Raw genomic sequence first — 21,501 nt, 5'->3', positions numbered from 1 at the left:
AGGTTACCATTGTGAAACCACTGGTTTCGAAGAGATGCACAGAATCATGAGCAAATTCACACCAGCTCCAGCAAAGAACTGCTATCCTTTACCTAGTATTATCTACTGCTAACATTTTACCCTCTTTGATTTCATATTGTTGCTTTATTATCTTCTTCTCTTCCTCCTCCTCCTTTTTCTTCTTTCTTCTCTCTCTGCATAATTTTTCGGGGAGGGGGAGCTTTTTAAACACACAGATTCCAAAACCTCAAATCAGTAGAACTGCAGTGAGTTTCAGGATGCGTTAAAAATTCCACAGGTGATACAAATGCATGGTCACACTGCATAGTGTGACTACTGCGTAGTCTAGTAGATTTCATATAATTTCACTTATTCAATTTTGAAATTTGGAACCTTATAGATTCCACCTTGACCTTTATTCAAGGAAGAACCGGATGAATTTTCCTAGACTCTTTCACCATGCCATGGCACCCAGCCTTCTATCCACCTGGTTTTAATGTTTGGTTTGGCACAATCTATCCCTTGCCTGATCATTCTCTATAAAATCTGGTTTGAACTTTTCCCTCTTCACTCTACTCATGTAGAAAAATTACTCCAAAAGGCTCTGTACCTACTCAGAGTAACAAGAATCTAACCATTAACTGAAAGTAGCACATAAGGGAATAAGGTATGCTGTTCAGATGATCAAGGAACACCTTTTAAGTCACTGATAAAGAACTTTAGATGAGCTTTGACATTTTTAATGCTTGTTAATTTACTCTTGGGAATGCTTTTGTAATTTCTGGATAAATTTAGCTGTTAAGCTCTGTCTTAATTTATACAGTTTCAGTAACAGATCTATTTATCAGACAATTCAAACTATAACTTTTGGTTGACAAAATTCAATTGTAGGCTTTCTCTATGAGAGCACTCAGCCACAACCTAGTAATGTATACACTGCTGTGATGAAGCCACTGTCATGTGAAGCAGTGCTGAGATATAAACATCTTTACCCTGCCAGGTGGATATGTCCTTTGAATGTCAGGACTGGACCATCATGTGTACTCAAACTGCCTGGCAGGTATACCTGGGAGCAGCAGAGTTTTGAGGAAGCACATAGGTTTACTATTCCAAAAGACTTGCTAGCAGTCCACTTACTAGCTATGTTGCCTCAATAAAGTTACCTAAACTCTTTGAATCACCATTTCTTCATCAGCAATATAAGAGCAATAATAATACACACCTCAAAAATTTTTGTTGTGAAGATTGAGACATCATTAAAAAACATAACCTAACAAAGTTTGATGGATAAAAGAACTGTAATAGATTTTATTTCCCTTCCCTCTGCTCACCACCACTGCAACCACCACCCAAATTGTGATCACACCGATGGCAATATTGTATATATATTTTAATGTATCACATATATGCACACATACACTCATATACACACACAAATATACAGATATCTTTATAAAGTGGGAACCAAAAAATGTAGAGTGATGAGGAAATGATGGTAGTAATGATGACAATGCTTTAAAAAAACAGAGAGAGCAAGAAAAGGGTAAGTAGAAAGGGGAGCTTACAGCAACAACAAAAAAATCATCTGTAATTGACAGAACAGATTCATTGCTTGGATAAAAAGGGTGTTACAAAGTTATCAGAATGGCTTAATATTGGAATACTATAGGAAACAGAGCTCAATTTTTTTAGAAAAGTGGTTAATTCTATTTGTTTACTTACAAAACACCAAGACAATAAATATTTTCTCTAGGTAAAGACTGACTTTATGAAAATTTAAATCTCCAGGAAACAACCTAAAAAAACTTCTCAAGTAGTGAAGCTAAGGATGGCCAATTGTGAACACCAACCAGCTGAAGGGCTCTCAAGTCGTTTTCACCCTAACACTTCCTAAGAGGAAGGGCTAACATAAAAATGTAATTTTTATGAATGAAATTAAGATTCATTCAAAAATATCATAATGGTATTTATACTTTCCAGAAACAGTCTAATATTTGTGTATACAAATATGTGGCATGGTTGTTTAAAGTTCAGTATTAAGCTCCAAACTAAATTCTGCAAAGAAACTCCCTAAAACCTACAACTCTCAGAGATGCTTCTTCCATATACCCTGGGAGGGCTCTTTCTTTTCATAGACCCTCAACAACCTAACATGCTTGAAGTGTGTACGAATGATTTTGGTCTGATAATCTGATCTGTCAGTGGTTTAGGTGACTTGTTTCCACTGAGGGAGGACTCAGGTATTATAGACATTTCTGCAAACTAACTGTTCTCCCTCCCAGCCCTGCTTCATTTACCTGGAGAGGTAAGTAACAGCCACCATGGAATTTCCCAGCAACTTTTCATTGTCTTATTACTTTATTTTTCATCTAAGATGTACAATATAGAATTCAGTCACAAGAAAAACAGCTTCCAATGGCAATGATATTCATTTCCAATAGATCTGTTAAGTCCGACACAGTTAAAATGGCGATCATTTCAGTTTTAAACTGACTGTGACGAAAATCAATAGATCTCTTTCACCTCTGAAAAACTGGGTTCAGATCTGAATTTGCTCTCAAGTGAAATCAATTTGGTGGCCTCTTAACCCAGTGTCTGGGAACCACTGGTCCCCATCACACAATCACCCTGTTGCTTTTATTCTAGCCTGGTTGCCTTTACTCTAGAGAGACAAGGGATCATAGGTGAGAGAAAAGCCAAGATGGAGTTGAGAATGAAAGTTGACTTAGGGGAAATCTGACAACCACCAGTCAGGTAACAGTAATGCTTTATGGAAGGGGGTCAGGTTTGACAAGGAGGAGGAGGGGGAAGGACAATAGATTCTGTATCTTGATGTCAGGATTCGCATCTTCACATGGAACTTTTCTTTTTCACTAATTCTTGGTATGCTGCCCATTTCCTTTTCTCTTTTGAAATTGAAATGAGATTTACACTTAAAAATTCACAGTGAAAGTAAAACTAGGAACCGAATATAAAAAATTTTAAGATCTATAAAATATTATTTACAATTTTAAGTCTTCAAGGACCAAAAAATTAAAAATACATTCCAAATCTAAATTCAACCAGGTTTTCATGTGACAAACATGCTCTGACTTGGTTTCTTTGTTACTGATGTGTCGAGTAATATCTATATATTTTAAAATATAAAATATATGATATATATGGGTAATTCTTCTCTTTTGACAAAGTTATCAGCCTCTATTATCAATGTTGAACAAGTAGATATTTTCAATTGGGGCTTTCTTTGAAACATTTTAATCCTTTTTGAAATTTGAGAATTCAGTTTTTCAGTACAGTAAAGTGTTTAACTTTACTTGTGAAAATTATGCTTTGGATCAATAGTCAACAGCTAAACCAATAGAGATACTTATCTTTAATAACAATAAAATATGAACTGAAACTTAAAGTTTTAATTTCACTTTTTTGGAACTCTCATTCATACTCAATGAAAAGAAATATGGTTCTTTTCATTTTCGAAGTAGTAAAATCACAATAAATCTGGAGCTTGAGCTTTTATATCTAATTGCTCTTAACACATTTACTTAAATAATTATTACAATCATGTTCTTTCTCTAAGTTGTACTGTAATATCTAACTATAGTTGACCTTTGAACAATACAGGTTTGAACTGAATGGGTCCACTACTATGCAGATTTTTTTCAATATAGCATAGTACTGTAAATGTATTTTCTCTTCCTTATGATTTTTTAAAATAACATGTTCTTTTCTCTAGCTTACTTTACTGTAAGAATACAGTATAGAGCACATTTAATATATTAAAAATGTGTAAATCAAATGTTTATGTTATTGGTAAGACTTCTGGTCAACAGTAGTAAAGTTCTGAGGGAGCCAAAAGTTTTATGTGGATTTTTTACTGCAAGGGGTCAATGCCCCTAACCCCTGCATTATTTGATACTCAACTGTATACAGATCCATTGAAGGATCCTTGCAGTTATTGGGATAAAGTTCGCTCTTCTTAACTAGGCTTATAAGGCTCATGATCTGGTCTTTTACTTTTTCAATGTCCCTTGTTCTTTAAGCATAACCAATATTGAATTTCTTTTAGTGCCTCAAACTTAACAAAGTACTTTCTTGGCTTCTAGGCTTTGCAGATACTTTTCCTTGTGTTTCTTTATTCTTCTGCCTTTCATATCTTCACATGACCAATACCTATTTTTTTCTCTTTTAAGTATATAATTCAATGATTTTTAGCAAATTTATAGAATTGTGCAACCATCATCAAAATCTGGTTTTAGAACATTTTGATCATCTCAATAAGATCCTTGTGGCAGTTTGTACTCAATTCCCATTCCCACGTCCAGCTCCAGGCAACCAATAATCTGCTTACTGTCTCTGCCTTTTCTGGGTTTTTCATACAAACAGGATCAATACAATATGCAGTCTTTTGTGTCTTCTTTCATTCAGCATATTTTTGACATTTATCTATGTTGTATCATGTATCAGTAGTTGGTTCCTTCTTATTACTAAATACAATATCCACTGTATGTATCACTTTTGTTCATGTATTCACCAGTTGTTGGACTTTTGGATTGTTTCCAAATAGACTATTATAACTAATGCTGCCATGAATATTCATGTAAAAGTCTTTGTGTGGATAGATGTTTTCATTTCTCTTGGGTAGTTACCTATGAGTAGAATTATGGGTTGCATGATAAATTAATGTTTAACTTTTCAGGAAACTGCCCAACTGTTTTTCAAAGTGGCTGTACCATCATATATTCCCACCAGCAGTGTATGAGGACTCCAATTTCTCTGCATCCTCACCAACACTTGGTATTGTCTCATTTTGATTATAGTCATTCTAGTGGATCTAGTACATGTGGTATTCATAATAGTCTTAATTTGCATTTCTATAACTATTCATGTTGAGCATGTTTTCATGTGCTTATTAGCTATTTGTATACCTTCTTTAGTGAAAAAACTTTTCAAGTATTTAGCTCCTTTTTATTTTATTATAGTTTTGTCACCTGATTATTGAGTTGTAAGAGTAATTTATTTATATGTTCTAGATATGAGTGTCCTTTATCAAATATATGCTTTGCAAAAATTTTCTCTCTTGTGCCTTCCCTTTGCACTTTCTTAACAGTTCCTTTCTGAAGCACAAAAGATTTTAATTATGATATAGTCCAATTATTAATATTTTTCTTTTATGAATTATGCTTTGGTGCTATATCTGAAAACTCACTGCCAAGCCCAAGATTACAAAGCTATTCTCCTATGTTTTCATGAACAGTTTATAATTTTATTTTTACATTTAAATCTATGATCCAGTTTGAGTTGATTTTTTTTTATATGGTGGGAGGTAAGTTTCTAAATTCATCTTTTTTGCATGTAGGTATCCAATTGTTTCACAGTCATTTATTGAAAAGAATATCCTTTCCTCCACTAAATTGGCTTAGTACCTTTGTCAAAAATCAATTGACCATAAATGTAAGGGTTTATTTCTGGACTTTCAAATCTGTTCCATTAATAGGTTTATCCTTATGCCAGTACCACACCATTTTGATTACTGAACTTTGTAGTAAATTGTGAAATTGGGAAGCATTAAGTCCTCAAATTTTGTTCTCTTTCAAAATTTTTTGGCTATTCTGTGTCTTTACATTTTTATATGAATTTTAGAGTCAGCTTGTCAATTCTTGCAAAAAAAAAAAAGGGCCTGCTGGGATTTTGATAGTTTTGCACTAAATATATATGTCAGTGTAGGGGTAATTGCCATCTTAACATCATTGAGTCTTCCAATCGATGAACATGGGATATCTCATGATTTATTTGAATCTTTTAAAATTTTTCTCAGCTATGTTTCATAGATTTTAGTGTACACATCTGCACCTTTTTTAAATTAAATTTATCCCTAAGTATTTTATTCTTCTTGATGTTATTTTTAATGTAATTATTTCTTTAGTTTCATTTATGGAGGATTCATTACTACTACATAGAAATACAATTGAGTTTTGTTTATTGGTCTTGTATCAAATAACCTGGCTGAACTCATTTCTTAGTTGTAGTTTCTGATGATTCTGACTGCAGGTCAAAATCTTGTGTGTGATCCTTCAGTCTTAACCATAAACAATTACAAACGTTGTCTGACAGGCCTCAGGGAGGGCAGCTTCCCTTCTCATACCAGATTTGGTATACAGTATACAGTCAGTGCATTGCAGTTTTCTCAATCTTGTAGTCAAAAACTCAGTTCCCCAATCTGAGCCAGCCATGCTCATATGCATATCTGTGTTCCTAACCAAGGTACCTCCATGCAGAAGTGTCCTTACTGGAGGCCTAGAATGAGGCACTTCACTGAGACCTCCTTATCAGGGGCCTTGGCTGGGGCACTTTGCACCATTTTGACATAGTACCTTTCCACTCCTAGCCCTTTACCTTCTCCTTTTCCCCTTTCCCCTGAGTCATGGATCCATAAAGAAGCAGCATCCATTTGTACTGCCTTCATCTCACCCCTGTCCAGGGCCATTCCATGAAGAAAAATGGAACACTGAGAGCAAGTGTCTCATTTTACCTCTTGCTTGCTAGGTCACAGTTCGTAAAGACTAGATTGTTACTTCCAGTTTGTCTAATTGTCCTAATTGACCAACTCCACCTTATCATGTAATAGGTTTCTTGTGTATTCATAGGATTTTCAACATATAGGATCAGGTCATTCTGAATAAAGAAAATTTTACTTCTTTCTTTCCAATCTAGATGCCTTTTATGTATTTTTTTCTGTCTGACTTTACTGGATAGAATATCCAGGATAATTCTGAAAGTAGTGAGAGCAGACTTGCTTGCCTTGTTCCTGGTCTTAGAAGAAATGTACTCAGTCTTTCATTATCAAGTATGATGTTAGCTATAGACTTTTTATAAATGCCCTTTATCAGACTGACAAAGTTCCCTTCTATTCCTAGTTTGTTAAGAGTTTTTATCATGAATGGATATTCAATTTTGTAATTCTTTTTCTGCACCTATTGAAATGATTATGTCACTTTTGTCCTTTATTGTATTGATATGGTAAATTACACTAAAATTGATTTTGGGATATGAAATCTGCCTTGCATTTCTGGAATAAATTCCACTTGGTCATGGTATGTGATCCTTTATATACATTGCTATATTTAGTTTGCTAATATTTTCTTGAGAATTTTTGCATCTACTTTCACGAAGTGTGATGGTCCATAGTTTGTTTTTTTTTTCTTGTAATATCTTTGTCTGGCTTTGATATCAGAATAATTCTCATTTCATAGAATGATTTGGGAAGTGTTCCTTCTCCCTCTATTTTCTGGAAAAGCCTGGGAATGATTGGTATTAATTATTCTTTACATAGTTGATAAAATTCATTTGTGAAGCCATCTGAACCTGGACTTTTCTTCGTGGGAATACTTTTGGTATTATTCAAATTCTTTATTTTTCCATATGTCATTTTTGGTAGTTTGTGTCTAAGAATTTGATCATTTTATCTAAGTTTTCTAATCTATTAGTATAAAATTGTTCATAGGATTTTCTTTTAATCCTTCTCTATTCTGTGAGGATAGTAGTGATGTCCCTCTTTTATTCCTGACTTCCTTGAGTCTTCTCTCTTGTTTGCTTGCTCAGTCTTGATAAAGGTTTGGCAATTTTTTTAAATTTTATCTTATCAAATAACCAACTTTTGCTTTCATTGATTTCTTCTATTGTTTTTCTGTTTTCCATTTTTATGATAGATGTTTTATTTCTTTCCTTTAACTTGCTTGGGATTTAGTTGGCTCTCTTCTTTTTTTAGTCCCTTAAGTTACTTTTTGTGATCTTTCTTCTTTACTAACACAGGGGTTATGAAATTGTATAGGTACTTTAAAATTTCCTCTGAATACTGTTTTAGCTATACCATAATTGTGTTTCCAATTTCAATCAATTCAGATTATTTCCTGATTTCCCTTGTGATTTCTTCTTTGACCCATGAGTTATTTAGATGTGTTTCTTTTTTTTCAACATTAACTACAACTCTGTTTTCATAACCACCATGCATCATTATATCAGAGCATTCACTGGACATGGCCTCTTAACCTAAATTTGCAGTAAAAGATGTTTTCAGAAATAAGTACTTATGAAAATGGCAAGCTAAAATAAGTTCTTAAGGCAAAGAGCTACAAAACCTGGACAGAAGTCTCCTTAGTTTCTCATCTTCTAGAAACAGCTTCATAAATCATTTAGGAAATCAGCCTAGAGATAATCATAATAAACCACATTTCTCTTCCATTGTTGAAGCAAACCTTTCTTGAGAATTGATCAAACAGCACCTGTTGCTGAAGATAGTACCTGACCCTGATACTTAAACTTTAATTCTGGATCAGTTTTCTGGCTTGCGCTGGTCAGGAGTTTCTTCCTTCAGAATCTTCATCCATGAATTTGAGTAGGCGTTCATATTATCTTCTCTTTCAGGTTCTGCAACTTTTTCTGGTAGAAAGAAGTTGTGAATATCCATCTCAGATGCACTTACTGTAGCTTTTGTTTTTAAGAGCTAGCACACCATTTTGTCACTGGAAAGGCAAAAGTGACCACTGAAGGCAGCCAGGGCAGCATGGGTAGAATATAAATGCAAACCAATGGGAATCCCATAGAAAGTACAGAATAAAAAGTTCTAAGGGCCAGCAGCCTTTGAACAAGGCCAACTAGGAAGGGAGTTTCCCAAACCACATTATTCATGACTCTGGAGAATACCACAGCCTCGAGGGACCATGATGGGTCCCATGCTAGGTGCACAGAGTCAGCGAGCACAGCGTGGCACTGTGCGCATTGGCATACCACATGCCTCTTAGGCTGCAGGCACAGACTGCAGCTCTGTGAGCCAGATGGCGGCTCCTCGGCCCCCCAAGCAGTGAGAACCTATTCACCCCCTGTGTGTCCCACTCCATAGAAGTTGTACAAGAAAGTTTGCCAATTGCCTTCTTACCGCCATCACAAAAGTCACCCCGCAGCAGCTTTGCTTGGCGCGAGTGATGCTGTCGCAGAAGAGCTGCCATCTTCCTGCAGCCCATGCCTCCATTTCAAACACCTAGATGTGTTTCTTTTTTAATTTTCCATAGATTCCTACACTTCCAAAACTTCTTTCAGTTGTTCATTTTTAATTTAATAGCGCTGGATCAGAAAACATACTTTGTACTCTTTTTACTTGTCAATTATGTCTTGACAAATTTGGAAAACTTTATAGGAAGGCATGACAACAATGACTGATCAAATAAAAAATATTCATAAAGAGATAGAAATTACTTTCAAAGTTCAGTCAATCTATCCTGCTTTTGCTTTCTCCTGGGTCTTCGGATGTCTCCCCTGAGCATTCTCTAGGCCTCACATTGAGCCAGGGGCCAGTACAATAACTAGGCCCTTTCTTGTCTCTCTTGGGAATGTGCATAGCCTTTTACTAGCACACATCCTTCAAAACCACCAGGGATATGTGAGAGCTAATCAAGGCTCACTATGCCTACCTCATTTACCCAGATCTCCCTACTGAATTTCTAGCCAGTGTGCTGGTCTGTTGCTTACCCCACCCAACCCAATGACAACCTCAAGCTAGCTGTGAAGCTGGAATTCTCTGATTGCCACTGAGATTGCTACTGTTTATAATTTGCATGCACCTGCTCCAAATCAAGTCAGCCCCCTCAAGTAGTTCTTACACCTTATCCTACCCTGGTAGAATCTCTATGCCAATAGAGCTGAAGAGCTAAAAACCCCACTGTTACTTAAGATTGAGTTGTTTTCCTTGAATAAATGTTTCTAAATTTGTTGTATGCTCCTGGTCAATTTCAAGAGTCCTTAAATGGATGTTTTTGAAAGCTTCATCCAGTTCTATCATTGATTTTTTTATAAAAAGACTTAGTTAGCAGCTCCTCACTATGCTATTCCAGAAGGTCCTTTCCAAAACCTACCATTTTTATCATGTATCTAACACCAAACCTTTAATATCACTTCCTAAGACTGAATTAAATTTCTCCTCAAAGTCTTAACTTACGACCTTGTGTTGTTTCAAAGAGTTTTTCACATTATTCACAAGTAACTGTTTATTTATATGGTTTCCTCACCAGACTATAAACTCACAGAGGACAGGTATGTGTCTCTTCTGTTCACCAATTACCCCAGCAGCTAGCATAGCATTTGACACATGGTAGACACTCAATGAAAATAATGGATTTACTTGAATTAATTAAATGAAATTTAAATCCATAGACTCATTTATGGAGAGTAACTATTGTAATTCCAACATGGAGACAGAATTGAGGTCATTTGATGGTTTCTAGCCATAATGTTTGACTCATACCACATACCACTTATCCAAAATGTCAGATGTATGTCAATGAATATTGCTGAGGGGGAAAAAATTCTGTTACTCAAAACTTGGCAGCTCAAAAACATTACAGCACATTGTATTTTCCAGTGGGAGGGTCACATGGATGATCAGCCACATGGTAAGAAAACTTGCAGTTATCACCACTTGATTCATGAAATATAGTAACATTGACTTATTTGCACTGGCAAATATCAACATACCTCTGAACATAAGAGTATCAAGATGCAGTACTGATAAATTTCAACACACACTAAAACCACTGCCCTAACTTGTGTAAATATCTAGTGCAGCGTACTCCATAATGGTGGGAATAAAACCTGTCAAAGATTTTTAGTCTCACATTTAGTTTTTAGCTAGAAAAGCAAGAACAGATGCCAGTGCCATGCTTATTTTACAGCCTCTCAAAGTCATGCCCTCTGTTTATTATCAGAAGGAGACTGGGCCAGGAACAGAAAAGGAGAAAACTTTCTCAGTAACTATGTCGTTCTATACAGGAAGGACTCAGTGAATGCTGTTTGAACAATATTTATTGAGCACTTTAAATTTTATGCCATCAGCTTTCAAACTATGTTCCATGGATTGCCACAGAAGTGCCTCAAAGAATGGTAGCTAAGAATAGGGGAGACCAAGTGAACAGGTGCCTCACACCTTCTATCTTTTCACCCCCACTTTTATGTGTTTTATATATTGGAGTTTATCATAATGTTTTTTATTGGATTCATGGCCAAAAAAATATTTGAAAATTACTGAGTTGTATTATGTAAACACAACTGCTTGATATATTTAAAAAAAATAATTTTCTCACAGATGGCCAGCAGACATATGAAAAGATGCTCAACATCATTAATTATTAGGGAAATGCTAATCCAAACCACAATGAGATATGACCTCACACCTGTCAGAATGGCTAAAGTCAAAAAACAAGAAGTAACAAGTGTTGGCAAAAATGTGAAGAAAAAGGAACCCTTGTGCACTATTGGTAGAAATGAAAATTGGTGCAGCCACTGTGGAAAACAGTATGGAGATTCCTCAAAAAATTAAAAATAGAAATACCATCCAGTGATCCACTACTGGCTATTTACCCTAAGAAAATGAAAACACTAACTCAAAAACGTATATGCACACCTATATTTATTGCAGCATTATTTACAATAGCCAAGATATGGAAGTAACCCAAGTGTCCACTGATAGATGAAAATATATCATATATATGGTATATACTGAGATATATATGGATGTATCATATATTATATATATATACATATATAGAATATTCCCCAGCCATAAAAATGAATGAGATCTTGCCATTTGTGACAACATGAATGAAACTGGAGGGTATTATGCTAAGTGAAATAAGTCAGACAGAGAAAGACAAATACCATATGATTTCACTTGTATGTGGAATCTAAAAAAAAACAAGTGAATAAACAAACAAGCAAAAAGCAGAAACAGACCTATAAATACAGAGAACAAACTGATGGTTGCCAGAGGAAAGGGTGTGGGAGGATGGGCAAAATAGAGAGCCGGAGTTTTTTAATTAAAATAGCATAGTTCTACTCTGTCTTTCAAGTTGCAGTGACACAAGTTAAGGAGGAACAATGTTTGTTTAAATCTGATTTTATCTCATAGCCCAGTGCCTTAAGAGAAGAAAAACAGGCACCCCGTTATTCTGATAATAAAGAATGTTCTCTTAATTTCCTATTGTTGTGTACAAGATTTAGTGCTTACTCTTTAATTTCAGTGTCAGAATGTGAACTGTAATTAATTTTCATAAAATGGAAAGCAATAAAGTCAGATATTGCTGGCTGAGAGGTTGAGATAGTATAATTTACAATTAGGGGTGGTGGGGGAGGAAATAGCTTACACATTAAATGAGTAATAACTCATCTTGGTTTCAGCTTCAGGATTATCAAAGTGGTCAACAAAGCTGCTCAAACAAAACCCCCAAATCTATGGGGTGTTTGGAACCTTCTCAAGAAAGTCTACCAAACTTGATGTCACCTCTCCCTATACCAACATTTGGATTGTTTTTATTATCATTAATTAACAATAATAATATGCATGGTCTTAAATTACCACCCAATGAATCACCTAAAACCTTTCCTAGGCATTATTTGCAACAAACTATAGATAATAGACCATAACTCTGTATCAACCATAAAAAAAGTCAGCTGCCTACTCATTATAAATGCAGGTTCCCTTCATCTTACCATCAGAATTTCCACAGAGAAGGTGTGTTTGAAATTGGGAAATATTTGTATGGTGGTTATTTATACGTTTTAGGCTACATACTAAAATTAAGGATGTTATATACAAAACTATACATATGTAAAACTTTTCCATATTTAAAAGAAAGCATATCCATGTCAGAGATATAAAATGGGCACACTTTTCTGTCCTCTGTCTTGTTTGATTCAGGGCATGCTTCTTAGGGAATTAGTCATTAAAAGAGCAGAGAGAAGTAGTGATTGCTCAGTTAAATGGAAACTTATTCTAGAAAATATTGGTACAAACTTTATAGTTCATAAATATCTTTCACACACTTCATCTCAATGTAATCTTTCTTTTTTTTAAGATTTATTTATTTATTTTAGAGAGGGAGAGTACGAGCAGGAGGGGCAGAGGGAGAGGGAAAGAGAATCTCAAGCAGACTCCACGTTTAGCATGAGCCTGACCCTGAGATCATGACCCGAGCCACAACCAAGAGTCAGGCACTTAGCCAGATGCACCACCCAGGCACCCCCAATGTGATTGTTCAATAGCCCTAAGGAGAGGACAGAGTGAACTCTGATATTCTATGTTTCAAGGAGGACACTGAGAAGTGAAGTTGCCCATCCAAATTCACACCACCAGTAAATGACCAAACCAAAAACTGAATGTAGGTTTAGGACTCTTAAATTCAGTCCTGGAACCAACATAGACAATAGCTGATAAGACCAAGAGAGAGTTCATTATTTCGTTGGACCATATCTCTCAGAACTGGGCTTGAACGGTATTTACAAATATAAAGGGAAAGAACATGGTCCCCAGGCATTAAAAGGGGAACAAGTACAGCAACCTCAGGTATTATTTTGAAAATGAAAGGGACACAAATGATAATGATGATGATGATGATGATGGAAAATCAGGGAAGGGAACAATAACCGAGTTGCAATCATTTGCAGCCTATTGGAAGGCCCACAGCCACAAGACAGGTTAATGCAGAAATGACACAGAAACTATATGGATCTTAGTTTTAGGTGCAATTAATTACCCACAGTTTATTTACCCCATAGAAAGGAATACAAATTGGACATGTTCAGTCCCCTATGGATCCTACTGCTGGGAGCTGGAAAGTAGGTGCCTGGTCAACTGGCAGTTACCATGGAAATGAAAAAGAGTCCCATATTGGAGCAGTGAAAGATTACAAAATAACAAGTGATTATTTTATATGCATATAAAAAATTAGTGTATGTATGAGAAAAAATCTAGGAGAAAATTAAATGACATTACTAATTTCAAATTTACGGAGAGGTGGGCTTATGGGAAATGGGCATTTTTTTTAACCTTATATATCTATATTACTTGATTTGTAATGAATATTGTTGCTTTTATAAAGAGAAACTAAACATGAAGATTACATTTTGTAAAAACCTAAGTTGCAGTCTCTCTAACTTTCCATGAAATATATTAGTTGACCTGAGAATGTTGCTCAAATTAGGTGTCAGGGTAGGCCTACATTCTAGTCTCAGCTGACATAAAACTTTCTCCAAGAGGCCTTCCCTGACATAGACTACACACCATTGCTCTAAGCAGGATTCCAGCACATGCCCCTTGCTAGCCCTCAGTCTTCTTCCTCCAACAGCCCTCACAGCCTGTAACTACATATGCATGTGTAAGGTTACCGGCAAGCTGCCCTTAAACCCAGGCAAGAAGGATTCTATCCTAGGCCCCTTACTTTAGAGAACCACACATATCACAAATATCAAAATGAACACACTATTTTTTTTTTTTTAGACTCCAAAGAAAGATGATTGAGAGTTCCATCTATTTTTGAATGAATTATGGAAGAGGGATGCACTGAGCAAGCTGCACCATGCAGGACAGAGCATGCTGGGCTGAGAGCAAAGGAGTCTGTGTTGGTTGGGGAGCAAGAAAACCCTAGCCTCTGCCTTGGGAAATGGATAGCGAGAAGGCTCCTTTGTTTGAAGTTGTTGGCCCCAGAACACCAAAAGCAGACACAGTTTCCCAGATGACTACACTCCATCCCTCTTCTCTACAACTGCCTTAAAGGGGATGAGAAAGTGAGTCATGGGGCCTCCCAGACCAGTTCTTTGGGCACCTGCACAATGTCTGTTCCTATGCCAGTGTCTGATTCAGTCACCACCCAGGACACAGCCCACCTTCTTTCTTGCCCTATGCCAGAAGCTCCTTGTTGCTACTCAAGGTCACAGGTGTAAGGACTGACTTGGGAGAGAGCAGGGCTCCTTTAACCTGCAGGTTGAAAGGAAATCCACTGGGTATGAGCTCTGAGGTTCCAGAAGAAAACATGAACTGGGCCAAGGTCAGAGCTTATCACTTTTAAATATTTAAATATTTGATACATGGCATTCACTTGTCCTTTTGCCCCAGGCCCCACAAATATCAGATGCAGATCTGATTATTAGTTTAATGACTGTCTTCCTTGCTAATGGATATGCTCCATAAAATAAAAGATCCTATTTCTTTTATTTAAAACCCTAGCACACAACAAAGACTTGTAGAAGGAACAAACAGCTAAAAACAAAGTGTTAATATACAATATAGCCACGTGTCTTGCCCTAAAAACACTTGTGATAAAAGTTTGTATCTATATAAAAACGTTTAAAAGCAAGTAGACTATAATGTGCATTAAACCTATAATTGCAACTGCTAATTCCTGTATTCTAGGTCAGGGATGGCATTTATTATATGTTCTGATCAGCACCTACCACCTTGCAGGCCCTTAATAACTGAGAAATGGTTATTTCAACTCTACCAGCAGCCAACTTCAGGTAAGTCACTTTCTTACGTGTTGCTCTCTACCAATGGGCAAATGAATGCCTCAGAGTTCAGCAAGCTCTTACCAATGAACACTTCCTTCTCATAAGTTTTGAAATAATACGATGATTCATGTGTAGGAGTTTGTGGATACAAGAAAGTACAAAATATTAGTGATACATGTTAAGGGAAAAACATATGTGAATCTACTGGTGGAAAGAAAATGTATTAAGGGCAACTAAACTTATTTTTCATCTTCAATTTATTTCTTAAAGCCTTGAAAAAACATTTAAGCAACATAATAGCAAATATTGCCAGAGCACTGGCGACCCTTGAGTAAAACAGAGAAATGGAGCAATGTTAGCAACAGTCTGAATCAGACTAACTTGACTATTTTATATTGTCTTATGATTTATAAAGCTTTCATTAACATTGTCTCGGTTGATCTCACACATACTCTGTGAGGTAACGCACTGTCTTGTTTAATGATGAGAAAACTGAATTGGGCTTTCACTAGAATGCGGGTTGCCCCCCCGCCCACATCTGCCCTCTCTTTTCTCCTTCCCTTGATTTGTCCATACCTCTACCCTCCTCCATATTGCCTTAAATGTTGGGGAAGGCTGGCCCCATCCCCAGCCTAAGGGCCAGTTCTGATTAACCAAGCCAACTATGGTGATCCCACTGCCCTTGCCAATGGCTGGCTTAGGCAGTGTCATGTGATGCAATTCTAGCCAATGAGTATGAGGATAAGTCTGAGGAACTTTCCTCTCTCTTGGAAAGAGAGAAAGCATTAAAGACCCTTTTCTGCCTAGAGACTGCTGTAGCCATTTCACAAAGAGGTCAAAGACCCAAACCTGGTATCTCCAGTTCTAATCTTTCCCTCATACTTGAGATAGTACATCCATCTGCCTGTTTGATAATCCCATCTGCACATTTAATTGGTACCTCAAAGTTGGCATATTCAAATTAGGTCACCATCTCAGTAAGTGTCATCACCACTCATCCAGATGCTCACTGGTGAAATCTAAATCTATCAAGTCCTGCCAATGCTCATGCTAAAACATAGCCCACATCTGTCCATTTCTATGCATTTCCACTGTTACCATCCTCAACCAGGTCCACTGTCTTTTGCCTGCATTACTGCAACTCCCTGCTTCTGCTAATATTCCTGCTTCTGCTCTAGCCCTCTTCAAAATCTAGTCTCCACGCACCAGCCAGAACCAACTTCGAAAAAAGTAAATCAGGTCATATCACTCCTTGCTGAAAACCCTCAGTTGACTTTTATTCACATGCAGAATAAGATCCAAACTCCTTAGGACAGCCTATGTGGCCCTATAATACCTCAACCCCATTAGGTCTATAAATGTATCTTCTATCCTTTTCTAGTTACTAGAACACATCAAGCTGATTCCTGCTTGGAGCCTTTGCATGCACTCCTTCCTCTGCTTGGTATGTCCTCTCACCAAATCATTGTAGAGTCAGCTTCATCTTGACAGGTTTCAGTTAAAATCTCATATTTTCAAAAGGGTCTATCAATCTGAACTAGCTCCCAAAATCTCCATCACATCACTCAGTTGTATTTTCTTCAGAGCCCTATTATTATCTCATTCATTGATAATGTACTTATTACCTGTTCTCCTCACTATAATACAAACTCCATGAAAACAGTAACATTTTCCGTCTTGTTTATCAGCTTTACCAGGGCTGAGAACAGTGGCTAATACAAAGTTGGTGCTCAATAAATATTTGTTAAGTCAATGAATGAATGCCTGTCACTTTGCTGGATGCTAGAAATATTAGAATAAACACTATCCCTTCTATGAACATTCTGCCCAATAATTAACTCTAGAATTTTGCTAGAGATATTGGGCTCAGAATTTAGAAAAGGAAGTAAGATATCTACCCAACAAGAAACACTTCCATTAAATTATTGTGTGGGTAAAAAATGACCTAATTATTTTAATCCACTGAAATTTGAGGGCTTTATATTATAGCCAATACCTACACTGATTAATGTGTGGCTTTTACAGTAGTTGATGTACCCTGAGTAAGACAGAAGAGAAGAAGAGGAAGTAAAGAGAAGGTGGGAAGGTATGAGGGAAGGGCTTGAGGGAGAGGAAAATGTCAAGGCTTAGGAATAGGGGGGGTTCATTGATCAGAGAGAAACAAAAAATAGCATGACTGAGTAAAAGTGATGAGAATTCTGGAATTAACAGATGACATACAATCTTGCCTTGAGCATGTTTATGATATATGCATATTTATTATCAAGTCTATTTATCTAAACTTCTCTATAAATACAGATTAATATTGCATAAGCATTTTTTTTTGTAACCACACAAACCTGTCTTTTCTGCTGTCAGGCAGAAAATCTACCCCAATCATATTTAATCAATACGCTTCCCTTGAAAATTAAGTATGTAGATTTTTTCTACTATGTCTATACAATATCATTTGATGCTTTCAGTTCTATATTCCATTTGAATCTACCCAGTGTATTGACTAGCTCACCCAACTTTGTGAGTATTCACAAACTTGCTAAGCTTCCATATTGCCATTTAATATGGTGAATAAAACATTAATTGCTGCCGTGACCATCAAAAAAAATCTATACTGAAATGGTCTTTTTAGCACTCTCCACCAATGTTTGCTTGACCAGATATAAACCCACCTGACAATATTTTCATGTATCCCACGTTTCTCTTCCATGTGAAACTAGTAAATACTGAATACAGGATATATGATGCCTAAAGCAGCTTTTCCCCAAGTTTGTTCCATGTAACATTAATCCTGATCAAATAATTTTGGAGGAAAAACATTGCTTGAGTCATAAAGCACATTTTCCTAAACTGTGGTGACTCTAAATTCTTTTTAAGATTTTTGTATTTATTCATTTGAGACCGAGAGAGTGAGCAAGAGCAAGAGCAGGGGGGAGGGTCAGAAGGAGAGGGAGAAACAAACTTCCTGCAGAGCAAGGTGCCCGACAAAGGGCTCAATCCCAGGACCTTGGGATCATGACCTGAACTGAAGGCAGACGCTTAACTGACTAAGCCACCCAGGCGCCTCGCTAAATTCTTTTTCAAAATCTTACAATAAAGAACCTCATCAATTTTTCAACTATAATTGACCATAGAACTCTTTGTTTTTCTTCACACAAAACCTATTGCCTTCTCATAGAATTGGTATAATTTGAAGGTAGTATAGATAAAATTGCTGGTGTATTGAATATTGGATATGGGCAGAGTCAAAAACTCCAAAGTTTTCAACCTGAGAAATATGATTGTCATATGTTGAGATGTGTAAAACTGAAGAAGTAGTTTGGGGAAGAAAAGGTGAAAGCCTTGAGTTTGGTGCTGGACATGCTAAATTTGAGACATCTGTCAGACACCCAAGTAGGCATCTGAAATTAAGGAATAGTTTTCTGTTACATTACATCCTCTACCACTTAAGCGACTAAATTATTAGCAAAATGAGCCCAGATTATGCACACACTCCACTTTTACAGAATAAGTCACTCATCTTTTTTGTATTTTGCCTCTGTGTCAAGAAAGCATGATCTGTGACACCTATATGACTAAGCAGTTTATAGTAACTTCCAACAACAATAATAGTTCTATTTTTCTCTTTCCTCACACAGATGTTCTTTAAATCTTGAGGTTTGTGGATTTCCATACCTTTCCATTCAATTACAGACTTCCTTCCCAGTTACCTACTGCCATATATAACAAACTACCAGAAGCTTAGTGACTTAAATAACATCCTTGCTGGTGGTGCCATCATTGTCATCATTGTTACATTGTTTTTTTATTTTTATTTTTTTATTTTTTATTTTTTTAAAGATTTTATTTATTTATTTGACAGAGAGAGAGTTAGCGAGAGCAGGAACACAAGCAGGGGGAGTGGGAGAGGGAGAAGCAGGCTTCCTGCCGAGCAGGGAGCCCGATGCGGGGCATTGTTTTTTAGTACCTCACAATTTCATGGGTCAGGAATCCAGGACTCAGCTGGAGGTTTCTTCCATTCCACATAGCACTGTCGGAGGCCACTTGGTGATACTCAGCTGGTGTGTTGCATGTCTGGTGTCTTAGGGGGGATGGCTGGAAGGCTGTTCACAGCTGGGGCACCCTTGTGAGACCTCTCCAAAATGGCTGTCTCAGGCTAGTCAGACTTTTTACATGGCCCAGGGACCTTAAAGAGACAGGAAGTGAAAGCAGCCAATCTTTTAAACCCTAGGGTCAGCAACTGTGATGTTATCTCCTACATATTCTATTGAGCAAATCAGTCACATAACTGACCCAGACTCAAAAGGAGTCTGAAGGCAAAGATCTCAAGTCTAAATGAGAGAAATGTCAAGGAATTTGTGGACATATTTAATTTGCTACACATTATCATTATGGCTAAGAACTCCTACTCTGAAACCAGGATTCCAATCCTGACTCTCCACCACTTGCTAGCTGTGTGAAAAGGCTAATTATTTAACCTTTCTCTGTGTTGGTTTTCTTGTCTGTAAAATGGGGATAATAAATGTATTCATTCAAGAAATATATATTGAGCATGTAGTATGCAGCAGATGGCTGAGAGAAAAAAGGAAAATAAACTGTTCTATGCTTTCAAGTGGTACACAGTCTAGACTAGTAGAAGAAAAGACGTGCATTCATTCATTCTTTCAACAAATATTTAATACATACTTACAAAGTACCAATAAAAGCATCTGTGTAAATCCCTGCTGCATAACAGAATGGAGTCAAGGTTGTAAAGGTCAAGTTTTTTTCTCAAACTGGATTTTAATTAAATGGGACCTTAAAATCATCTATTTCCAAATTTTGGTTGGTAAACACAGAGACTCGACCTGAGCATTCTTTTCTCAGCTGACATTTAGACAAGAATACTAGTTTCCTTTCCGGGTTCCTTCATCTTCATACTAGTTAAGAACTTTACAACCACAGCCTACACAAACACATAACAAAAATAGTAGGAGACTCCATTTCTGGTTTTTTTAACGTAAATCTAAAATAACTTTTTCATTTCATTCAAGTCGAATCATTTTTACACTGAATTTGAATGTCAGATGAGATGCAGGAACCATGGAGAGGCCACTGATTGAAGAGCTTAATAGAAATGACATGTACTACCTGAAACCTCTCATCTTTACTAAAAATCCCTTTATGAATGCAGAGTCAGGTTGGTGCTTGCTGACAGGGCCCACCTGGAGGATTTCAGCATTAGTTTGGTTTGGCATTTCAATAATCATTTCAACCATAAATAACCCTTACTCTAAATCTTTATGAATAGTCTTTAAAAGAATAACCAAAGACTAAAATAGACTTCGATGTCATTGCTTTATTGATGAAGGAGATAGTAAAAGCACACATTGTCAACATTCTGAAATGATTTTGTAAAACTCTTAAACAGACATAGACAACTGGAACTGGAATATAAAGGTATTGATGTCTTTTTGTCTCTCATCATCCCAGGCTCATACATTTGACAAGATACATAAAGACTCGGTCATTTTGTATTTCACTACATTTGTATTTCACCACAGGATCCTCCTAAGACTTAGTTATTAATCAAAACCTTGCCTGTGATTTTATATGCTTTGTTTTCAGAGTAGATATCCAATAAATAGGTTTTAAACAAATAAATACATTCTTATTTGCATGCCATGCAGAACTAAGCAACAGGGCAAAATGGCTAGGTATATGCCTTTGAAGTGAGACAGGACTGTGCTTAAACCCAAGCTGTGCCACTTCTTAAGAGACTAGAGTTTCTAAGCTCAGACTCCATGTATAAAATGGGAATAATATAAGCAGAAATCACATAGAGTAGCTGGGAGAATTTAATAATCATTTAAAGCACTTAGCACAGGGCTTTGATATTGATGTTTCCAATAAATGACAGTTGTAATTTTGTCAACCTCATTGTTATTTAGGGAAGGCATTTAAAGATGCACAAAACAGTACAACAAAATGTCCCATTATAACTGTCCCTATTGGTACTTCAACACTGCCCCCCACCTTAGACATGCTTTTTGGTGATATCTAAACCACTGCAAAGAAAGACATGGAAGAATGAAGATTTATTGAGACAAGAGTATCAGAGCTCCCTGGCACAGGGCTCTGTCCTGTGACTCTTCAAGCCAGCTCTTCATACATAGGAGATGCTCACTAAATGTTTTTTGA

At 36.5% G+C, this 21,501-nt stretch overlaps 1 pseudogene; it reads right to left on the bottom strand.

The window, feature by feature from the left end:
• Positions 1-8,329: 8,329 nt before the first annotated feature.
• On the bottom strand, positions 8,330-9,002 carry LOC114224879 (protein Mis18-beta pseudogene; annotated as a pseudogene).
• Positions 9,003-21,501: the final 12,499 nt, after the last annotated feature.

Source organism: Eumetopias jubatus, unplaced genomic scaffold (assembly GCF_037043125.1).
Source record: "Eumetopias jubatus isolate StellerSeaLion01/CBP00866 unplaced genomic scaffold, mEumJub1_p1.0 scaffold_2, whole genome shotgun sequence".
NCBI classification, from domain to species: domain Eukaryota; kingdom Metazoa; phylum Chordata; class Mammalia; order Carnivora; family Otariidae; genus Eumetopias; species Eumetopias jubatus.
The sequence above is the reverse complement of the archived record's forward strand: the minus strand, read 5'-3'. Positions and strand labels throughout refer to the sequence as shown.